A 10,618-nucleotide genomic window follows, 5' to 3' on the forward strand; every position below is an offset into this window, starting at 1 on the left:
TTTTTCTTTTTCGGTTCCCCTATTACTCTTGTTTGATCTCGATCTACTTGGGTAACATGATCGTCTAATTTGCTCGCTTGACCATTACTACCCTACCGTATGGTCCTTGTCATACACGAAATGTCACAGCTGGGCCTGGACATGAAAACCCACTGGGTGGCCCAATTTTGTTTATTTCACAGAGGTGTGCAGATAGGGGTGCAAGTAGGGCGGGTTGGGTCGGGTTTATGGTCAACCCAGGCCCGGTCTTAAAATTTAGGTTTAAGACCTGAGCCCGAGGTCAAGTCTGATTTTCCTAATCCGAGCCCAGTCCTCCTTGTAATTTGATGTATTCGGATTGGTCAATAAACCCCTCTAAATTATACATATATAAATGTATTTATGCAAATATATATACATATATTTATGTTATATGTGAATATGTATACAAAATATGTATACAAAAGTTATATATACAAATATGTATGTATATATATGTAAATACGTATGCAATATTTACATATATACACATATATGTATAAATGTATATAATTGGGTCGGGCTTGGGCCGGGTTCAGGCTACCTAAGGGCTAGGCCCGAGCCTGTCCTGAAAAATAAGAAGCCTGACTTTTTGGGCCTGAGCCCAGCCCAAGGACCGATAATCCAAGCCTAACTTGTATAAAATTCTAGATTAGTCTGATTCGGGCTCGGGCTGGGCCTGCCCAAGTTCCACGCTTATGTGCAGATTGGACCAGATCTAGTAGGCACAATATAAATAAATACATTAAACGAGCATTTAATAAGTATTTTGAAAATTGTCAAAAATGGGTTTTAATCTTTTTGAAGGGTAGGGTAAAGGTATTTTAAGGGATATGTGTCAAAAAAATTTTCAAGTGCTTATTAAATGTGCTTACAACTTTGTGCCTACCATATCCAAAGTGGAGGCACGGAATCAAACTCGGGGCGGATTTTGATAGGTCAAAACTCTTCCCCTACCATGCCTTTTTCGCATCACAGATTTTTCCAAATAAAAAAAAAAGACTGACTTAAATACTCCAAATAAAGATTTATAAAAAACAAAGGAATATATATATATATATATATATATATATATATATATATATATATTGAGTTATTAAATAATATCTCTTCAAAATCCATTTCCATTTTGAAGGAAAAGATCGGAAATGGAGAAAGAAAGAAAACAGTGGATTTTTACCCATTAAAGGCAGTGAAGACCAATTCATGAAATAGGATGTCTTTGCCTTGCATGAGATATTCTATATCACATACATGTATACAAGTGTGGTCAATATGATGCCACCTTCTGAAGAAATTACATTTGTGTGGTGGGCAAGTCCAACTGGGTACGGTTTTAAACCAAATACGAGTAGACAAGCTATATAGCTAAGAGGGCCCTGAAAACAATTGATTCAGACAAGAGCTAATTGGTTCATGTGATGTACACAATTATTCTTTTCCACTGTACGTGCCACTACTGCTTAGCTAGCCCATGGGCCATGGCGCTTTATTGGAAGGTCGGAGAGTCCCAACCTCCTACCTCCCCACACCCCAACCACATACTTGTTCATGTAATAAGATAAAAACGATTCTATTTCTCTGCGTCAACAATTTCTTTTTTTTTTTCCTTTTCTTTTCCTTTTGAAAGAGAGGGCACACAGCAGGGACAGAGGGGCACCTATCCCTTCTTTCTACTTCTAGACGTGAGCTATCTGGAAACTGACAAAAAGGTCATGTCACCTTCTGCTGGATTTGGATTACCCTTCTCTCCACAGTTTAATTTTGAGTTACTCTGTCAACCAAATTCCTGTATAAAGATGGAGTGTTGTTGCAAAAGGTCATTTGTGCAATCTGCAAAGAGCTGTCACCCTGCTGCTTCTGCTTCTGGGTTGGGGCCTGGTGCTTGGTGGGCTCATCACCAGTGATCACGACCATCCATATGAGTCATGGTGCTGGGTTTCGAATTTCGATCGTGTTGATTGATTGTGTTGGCACTCGATCACATGGGCTAATCTTGATGCAGTCATACAGTGTCATTGCTTCTCAGTTCTCACCCGTAAGTCTTAATAACAGCTAGCTTCTGGTTCTGATGAGTATATAGATGATGACTCTTTGCAACATTATCTTGTTCTTGTGATCGACACAAGAGATAAGCCACTCTGTCTCTGTCCCTCTCTGGTCTGCTTTTCTTTTTTCAAATTGTTTCAACTTTCAACTTTGAACCATAGAAGAGTTATGCTGGCTAAATCTCGGTTCTGGCACAAAGGACACGTAGATTGGCTGAACCCAAAATTACCGATTCAAGCAAGTCCAAGAACTGCACCCAGCCCAGCCCGGTCTGGAAATCAAATCGACAGACTGAGAGACTGCGCCACTGGGACCTAAGACTGGCCCAGCAACAATTCAGGCGTAAGCCTTGATACCAAGGCTCAGGTATTCATACTAGTCGCACCTATCGTACGTTTGTTACAGAATGGGTCTATCTCTGAATTTCATCAGCAAATTCCCAGTCTAGAATAGAATGCCGTCAACTTGTATTATGGCTTCAAGGTGAAGCTTTTAGGTCCATCACCATTCACTACTACTCCTGGCTAAGGAATTCCAAGTTCCAACCATCCCATTTGGGCCTAAGATCCCATCAGACCATCAAATTCCAAGCTCGATAGACACCTCTAGCTCGTACAACTATGCATTAGAAATATCTCCCCTATCATTCATGAGAGATGTTCCCAATACATGGTGATAATACATGGTGATGATGCTGTAGCAGATCCCGAGTCAACCTCGGGGTAGTTGAGTCTGTTTGCTGGGTTCAGATTTGGAACAATATCATAATTCACACCATTGGGAAACTGAAACTTTGCCATGTGTTTCAGTGGTTCTTGGTTCTTGATCAAGGCTCTCCGGAGGTCAGACTGCACAGGTTATCTGATTGATGAGATTATATTAGCCAAATATTTGATAACCCATGTTTATGGCATCCATAACTGGTTAGTAGGCTGCAGTAGTGAAGGTTTATATGTATTAATTCTTGAAAGCTATTAATATTAAATAATTGTACTTTTTTAAAATTTTTAAACTACCACATAAAAGTTATTTTGAACTCTGGAAGATGAAAGTGACCATTGTCCTTCTATATGGAGCTCTGAAAAAGCCTACCATCCTGTGAGTATAGGAATATTGTATTATAGGTTTCCTTGTTTTTTGCTTCTCTTTATATTATAAGCGATTTCTGTACTGTGGTTAAGAATTTTTTTTTTTTTCCTTCCGAGGTCTGACTACATAATTTGAGTATACCAGTAAACCCCAATCTTTCATCTTATAAGAGAAGAATCAATACTTCATTTCAAAAAATCGTACTGAAAACTCAATATTATCAGTGGGTTCTCGTGTTCTCTGTCTTATACAAATCTTTAGGGGGGCGTTTGGGTAATCAAAAAAAGGGAGCATTTGGCATGTCTTTTCTGCAGTCTTTTGGGCTTTTCCATGTTTGGAAGACCAAAGTTTAGCCTTTCTCCTTTTAGCAATGAAAGATGATATAGGTGAATATGGCAAGTCCCAGATGGCACCACGTGGCATCGGCCGGATGAGATCCTAGCCATTCATCTCTAATTGCCTCCAACCACTCTATGGCAAGGTTAAGTATAAAAGGGGGTGCCCAGTTCAAGGTAAAATCATCTTGTTCACTCTTGCTCTCTTGCTTTCTTGCTTTCGAGCGACCTCGTCTGAGCCCTCGTCTCAAGCCTGGTCCGACCCCTCTCAAGCACTTGACTAACTTGACCATTAGAGTCTCCGCCATTGGGATAATACCCGAGGCCTCTGACATGTGCTCTTTGCTTACTCTCATGTTGGATTCATCGGCTTTGGCTAGAAGCGAAATTACCTTGTTTCCCTCGGCTCCATCCTAGGCATTAACAAAAGATATAAAGCTAGAAAGACCTATGCCCTAAAAAGCTCAGAAAAGATCAAAATGGCAACAAATTTAGGACCTATTTGGTGTGTCTTTCCATGTGATATTTCGGTTGTTTACAAGCTAGGAAGATCGATTTCGGTCTATTTCCGTTTGGTGCATGGAAGATCTAGCCGCCAAAAGATGGAACACTGAAAAGACGCAAAAAACCCATTTTGGGAAGCTCCAAATGAAGCTTCTTATGTCTTTCGCATTTTAGTCTTGTGTAGAAAGAAGCAGAAAGACACACATCTGCCAAACATGCTTCAGGTTGCTCAGATCTTCATGCAAAAGCTCAATACGTCTTGTGACAATCAGATCTAAGCTTCTTGTCTTTCTGCCTAAAATCTTTCATCTCATATCTTGAAAGATCATGGCATATTAGGATACTTACCAAATGTTCTTAGATCTTTAAAGACAAGACCCTAAAAGCTCATTATGCCTTTGTCCATCTGAGCTAAACGACTTGTCAAACAACCCCTTAGTCTTTTTTACTTCTTTGCTTATTAGGATAAAATAGTTATATGCATGTAAAGCCATAATTCTTTGCAAATAGGGGCAGATACCAATGGAGCTAAGCTGGATATTAGATTATTCGAGCTTAGCTCAACAACAATTCAAAAGCTAATTAAGGGGGCACTCTACAACATGAATGTGTTTGCTTTCATTTGTTTTTGGAATCACCACATCAGCGAAAAAAAAACATGTTCTTGAACTCTATTTTTGATTTCAAAGTGAAACAAATTGGTGTTGTTTTGAAAAACAATACATGCATGCTTTTGGAACCAACAAAATATCAGTTTTTAAAACAAAAAATAAAATTTCTAGTATAAAAATTAGGGAAAATTCCTGATTAGTACCATGTACTTTGGGTCTAGTGCCACTTTAGTCCCCGAACTTTAAAATGCGATAATTCAGTACCCGAACTTTCAAAACATGACAATCCAGTATCTGTTGTTAACTAACTATTAACCAATCAGAAAGTGGCATTTGAAAAAGACACAAATGCCTTTCGAGTGTCATATAATTTTCTTTATCAACCATCCAAACATTGACAAAAAATTAATAGTCTGAAATCCTTGTCTCTTCTATTCAAGAAAGTTGGAGTCACCAAAATGCCCACTCAAACGTGACCCCAACTTTCTTGAATGGAAAAAGGCAAAGATTTGGGACTATTAATTTTTTGTCAATGTTTGGATGGTTGATAAAGAAAATTAAGGCTCAGTTTGGAAAGAGTATGAATACAAATATGTACGGTGCAAATACATAAAAAACAATACAAAATATAAGGTTTTGCACTCTACATATTTGCATTTTTACTCATTCCAAACTAAGCTTAAATAACACTTGAAGGGCATTTGTGTCTTTTTCAAATGCCACTTAACGATTGGTTTACAGCTAGTTACGGTAGGTACTAGATTGTCACGTTTTAAAAGTTTGGGTATTGAGTTGTCACATTTTAAAGTCCAGGGACTAAAGTGGCACTAGGCCCAAAATACATGGTACTAATCGGAAATTTCCCTAAAAATTATATGATTTGTACAAACATGATGTCGAACAAATCATATGAAAACATGTTTTTGGTTTCAGTTTTGAAAAAAAAAATACATAACCAAGGACGTGATTTTTTTGTGTTTTTGTTTTAAGGCGCCGTTCGCTTTTCGGTAAGTTACTTATCCAGGTAAATGCAGTTACTTGGGTAAATTTTTCCTGGGAAACACTTACCTAGGTAAGTGCATTTACCCATGTTCTTTTATTTCTCATGTAAATAAAATAATGACTATTTTAGCTATAAAATCCATTATTAAAAGGGATATTTTTGTCCCATTCAAGTGTTGACAACTTTCCCCCTATGTGGGAAAGTTATTTACCCACCTAGGAGATTGGTAAATAAACTTTCACTGGTCCCTACATAAATTTGAAAAAAGAACATGGGATTCTTGGTCAATGAGAACCAAAATCCCATTGACCAATTTTCCCCCCTCTGAAAATCTGAAAAAAGAATACCCCCTAAGAAATAACCTGATTTCAAACCAGATGGTTTTGATTTATATTTTGATCTGGAAACAAGAAAAACAATTCATGTTTTAGAACGTCCCTAATATGTGGAGCTACATATTTTTTGGCAATGATGTAATGGCCTCAAGAAGATCTCTTCCGGCCACGTCAAGAAGAACTCCAATCATTCTTTGGGTTAATTATATAGAATCCAAAGGTTTTTAATTGGCTTCGAGACATCAACAAGCCCATTTAGCGGAATTACATAGCCAGCACTAACACAAGATATTCTTTAGTTACTCAAAATCACTGAAAGTCGTACTAAATTAAATTAGGGAAGGTGGGTCTCTTGCAAATTCCCTACTAATTTCTTCTACAAACTTAATGTTGATGGTGCCAATTGGGGCAATCCAGGCTTAAGTGGAGGTGATGAGTTTGGATCTGCTCCTCACAGAATGCGCCTACACTGACCTCACAATATGTTTTGTGTGTGCATTTGGAACATTTCCCTTATAAGTATTTTTTTTTTCGCTTCATGGGGCTACACAACAGGTGCCCGGATCTCCTGAGATGTTTCCAATTCATGGGGGGTGGTGTATTGTGGGTAGGCGTGGGCAAAGTTCTCATGGGCAGGAGATCTGGAGTCCACAACAGAGGTAGTCCATCCCCTTTCCCTTAACCCCCCAACCCCTGGTGGCAGCGGGATTTGATCCTAGGTCTCTACTCCGACGAGTCAGAGAACCTACCAACTGAACCACCATCAGTTGGCCCTTATAAGTAAAAATTTACAAACACGGAACCATGGCCAGAATGTGTTGTAAGGCTGGTGTGAGGTGCGCTCTGTGAGAAATAGATCCGAACTCGGAGGTGATGGTCTCAAAAGGAATGCTTATGGTGGGTTCTGCTTGGGCTTCCAAAGGGATTATGGTATTAAGCTTCACTTCAGGCCCAAATTTTACCAATTAATGCTTGATGGCCTGTGTCTTTGTTATGAACATGATATACGAGCTGTGGAAATCAAGAGTGACAATAAGATCCTTCTAAAAGCTCATGGTCCATAGTCTATACTCTAAGAAGGATCAGTAGAGTCATTAACTCCATGAGAGTAGTTTTTCCTTCATACTTTGAGAGAAGGAAATGGAGTAGCTGACTATCTGAACAGAGGTATTGAAGAAAATATATGGATCTATATTTCATCCTCTTAGTAGGAATGGCAACGAGGCAGGTTTGGGGTGGGGATTATTCCCCGTCCCTGACCCTGATTTTGAAATTAACTCCCATCCCCTTTCCGATCCCAGTCGGGGATAAAATGTGTCATCCATCCCTAACCCCCAACGGGGATGGATTCTCCATGGGGACCTGAATCCCTGAAATATTTTTAGATAATAGTAGTTTTTTTAAAATAAATAAAAACTTAAATTATAAATAATATTTTAAATATATTTTTATATATAGAAATAATATAATAATATAAATTAATATAAATAACATTTTTTATATATATATACACACATACAATCGAGATCGGAGTCGGGGAAGTCGGGTTCCCGTCGAGGATGAAAAAAATTACCATCCCTACCTCTTACCTTCCTAGTGAGCTTGTTAGAATTATCAAAAAAGATTATTTAAAACTTTCTCTATCGTCAAGGTTAGTTTTGTTTTCATTGGGTTTTCTTTCGTGCAAAGGGTTGGGTTGAGAGATTTTAATTTGTGTATATCTATGGCTATGGGGCAATGTGGGGTACATCCTCTCCTATTATTCTTTATTATCTTTAAATATTGGTTAATGAAATTTCAAAGTGGCAGTCTTTCCACATGAAGTAAATTTTGGAGTTAAAAAATGTTTTGAAAATTCATACCCACTATCATTCCATAGTCATCCAACAAACCTATGACAATCCTTGCATTGATTTTTCCAAGAAGTTATGGTTTAACAGTCAAAATCCCCTTTGAATATTTTATTTCATTAAACCTGTTTTTTTTGGTATTTTGGTGATATGCCCGAATTTTTCATAGGGGACGTTTGAATAGCACAATACCACACTAATAAATTTATGGCTTTCAAAATCGGATCGGACCGGATGTTCGGACTGGAAAAACCAGTAACCGGTCAGCCCCCAGGTCTGGTTATACTAGAAATTGGAAATTTTAAAAAAAATGTTGAAAAAGTCAAAAAACCGTTGACCCGGGCGATTGGGTTGCTAAACCGTTTAGGCCCTTTAGGGTTAGAACCCCATTTTCATTCTAACCCTTCCCTCCTCTCAACCCTCACACCCAACTAACCACCTGCGGCAGCTAGCACCTCCAGCATCTGATGGCGATACACCGACCTATGACAATTAACGGTGACTGGCAACGGTGAATTTGCAGTGGCAACCGGTGTATTTTGCAGTATTTCCAAGCTCTAGCAATAAGAGTTGCGGTAGGCAAGTTTGCAACGGCAGGCGACGAATTTGCAATGGCGGGCAGGGGGTTTGCAGTGGCAGTAATACCACCATTGGCGATTCTGCAAGTTAGAGCTGCACTTGCAGCTGATTTTTGCATAGATATTTAAGGGTTTATTTATAGATATTATATACACAAAAGGGCTTGCCGACTACTCATAGTTGAAGAACCAAAACATGCAGAACTGGCCTTTCTTTGGATCTGAACTTGCTTGCCTCTCTTTAACCCTGAAGGTAGATCATAAAACGGGTCTATTTACAAACGTTTTCTTTCTTCTAATTAGTTTACCATAAGAAAATTTTGCGTTCAGTTAAATAGGATAACAAACTACGAAATGGCATCAAACTTCTGATTATTTAAACTTTTGAACAGTCCTATTGCTTAGAGGCTGGACTGAACTAAAAATCAGAGTGATTGATGATTCTAAGAGTTCATCTATTAGGTGTTGTTTGATTTTTACAACAGGCTCAAAATGTGATACTTTGGGGAGTTCCTTTTGTTTTTCTTTTGATTTCTAAGTAACACAATGCATATTAGATTCCAACTAATAATAGGATCTCATATGGTTCTTGATTCTTGATTCTTGAATCCATATATAGAGCTTTGTGTTCTTGTAATTTGAATTAAATTTTTTGAGGGTTTTCTTCTTGAGATCCCTATATGTTCTGTTTTATTTTTCTGTTTTTCTGTATTTTTTCAATATTTTCTGTGTTTTTTTTTGTATTTTCTATTTGTTATGTACTTTGTTATTTTTTTGTATTTAGATAGTTTTATTTTTTCCGTTTTTTCTGTATTTTTTATTTTTTGTATTTTTTCTGTATTTTTTAGATTTTTTCTGTATTTTCTATGTGTTTTGTGCTGTATTATTTTTTATTTAGATAGCTTTATTTTTTGTATTTTTTCTGTTTTTATTTAATTTTATGCTATTTTTTTATTATTTATAAATATATTTTTTATTTTGAATTTATCTATGATGTCATGGGTCAAACTGTTCGACCCAGATGGTTGAACCGTATAACTGGAAACCGGTCCCCTGACCGGTTCTACTTCTGGTTCGTTTTTAGAAACCATGAATAAACCCCTCCTCGAAAGTTGGTGGTTATGGGAGTTGAATCCACATCTTTGATGGAACGAACCAACTAGCATACCAACTGATCCACCCCTCACTCTAACAGCTCTGTGATGTATTTGGATCGATATATATTGGTTTTCAAAATAAAACAATTAAGAGATGGGTTTATAATTTGCCGGATATATTGGGCCGGGTAGGGTTTTCATGGTTAAATGATGGTTTTGACGGTGAGAATGATCTAACTGACGGCTCAGCCATTAAAACGGTGACCCAGTGAGAATTACAAAAAAAGGTTTGTATTACAATCAACATTCATTCATTCATTCATTGGTAAATTCCATAAAAGTGGTCTGAAATTCAAATATATACTGTGCACCACTAGTGGTAGTGAAGGTGTAGAACTGATAGATTGATGCACAAGAGCCCTAATATAGTAAGCTCCTCAAAGAATATTAATGATCTACGGTGAGTGTCGGTAACCGTACCGGTACGATATATGTTGGGGAACTAGTGTTCTTCACGGATGTCCATGACTGGGTGCAGATAGAGGTGGTACGAACAAGTCTCACTCCATGAATAAATACTAGTCTTTTCACTGGTGGTGGTAAATTTTCCTACTATAGACTAGATGATGATGGCATCACCGTTCATGGGTTTCATCTGGAACTAACAACTGAAGCTGAGGCCACACCCAACGTTGTGGAGAGTTGGGATATGAATGGAGATCACTGGAGTACTCTTATTCCTTTAACGTACTTTTTAAAAAACTATTGCACCGACCGACCATGCTTAGCAGTTAGCATCAGCAAATTTGGATTTGTTGTTTTATATGTAAAAAGTGCTTAATTATGGTGCAGCTTCTCCTCAGCATAAGCTCATGGAATGTAGCTTTTGGGAAACAAGAACTTCTGATACTGCTATCTCGCTCTGATTTGGTTTTTAGAAAACTGATATAATGTGTTCATGATCTCCTAGGACCCAAGCTGGCTACAGTAAATTTCACAAAGAACTGGCCATCTTTTCTCATTTCTCCTTTTTGTTCTTAATGCTTTGATCATGTCATTTACTTTGACCATGCGCAATCAGTTCGCCAGCTCAGGTCGTGGGGCCTTTTTTTGATCGAGTCTCTGGACCTGCTACATTTTTTCGCTGCA

This window comes from Nelumbo lutea, chromosome 3, assembly GCF_056320005.1.
Source record: "Nelumbo lutea isolate HS-2025 chromosome 3, American lotus-T2T, whole genome shotgun sequence".
Lineage (NCBI taxonomy): Eukaryota > Viridiplantae > Streptophyta > Magnoliopsida > Proteales > Nelumbonaceae > Nelumbo > Nelumbo lutea.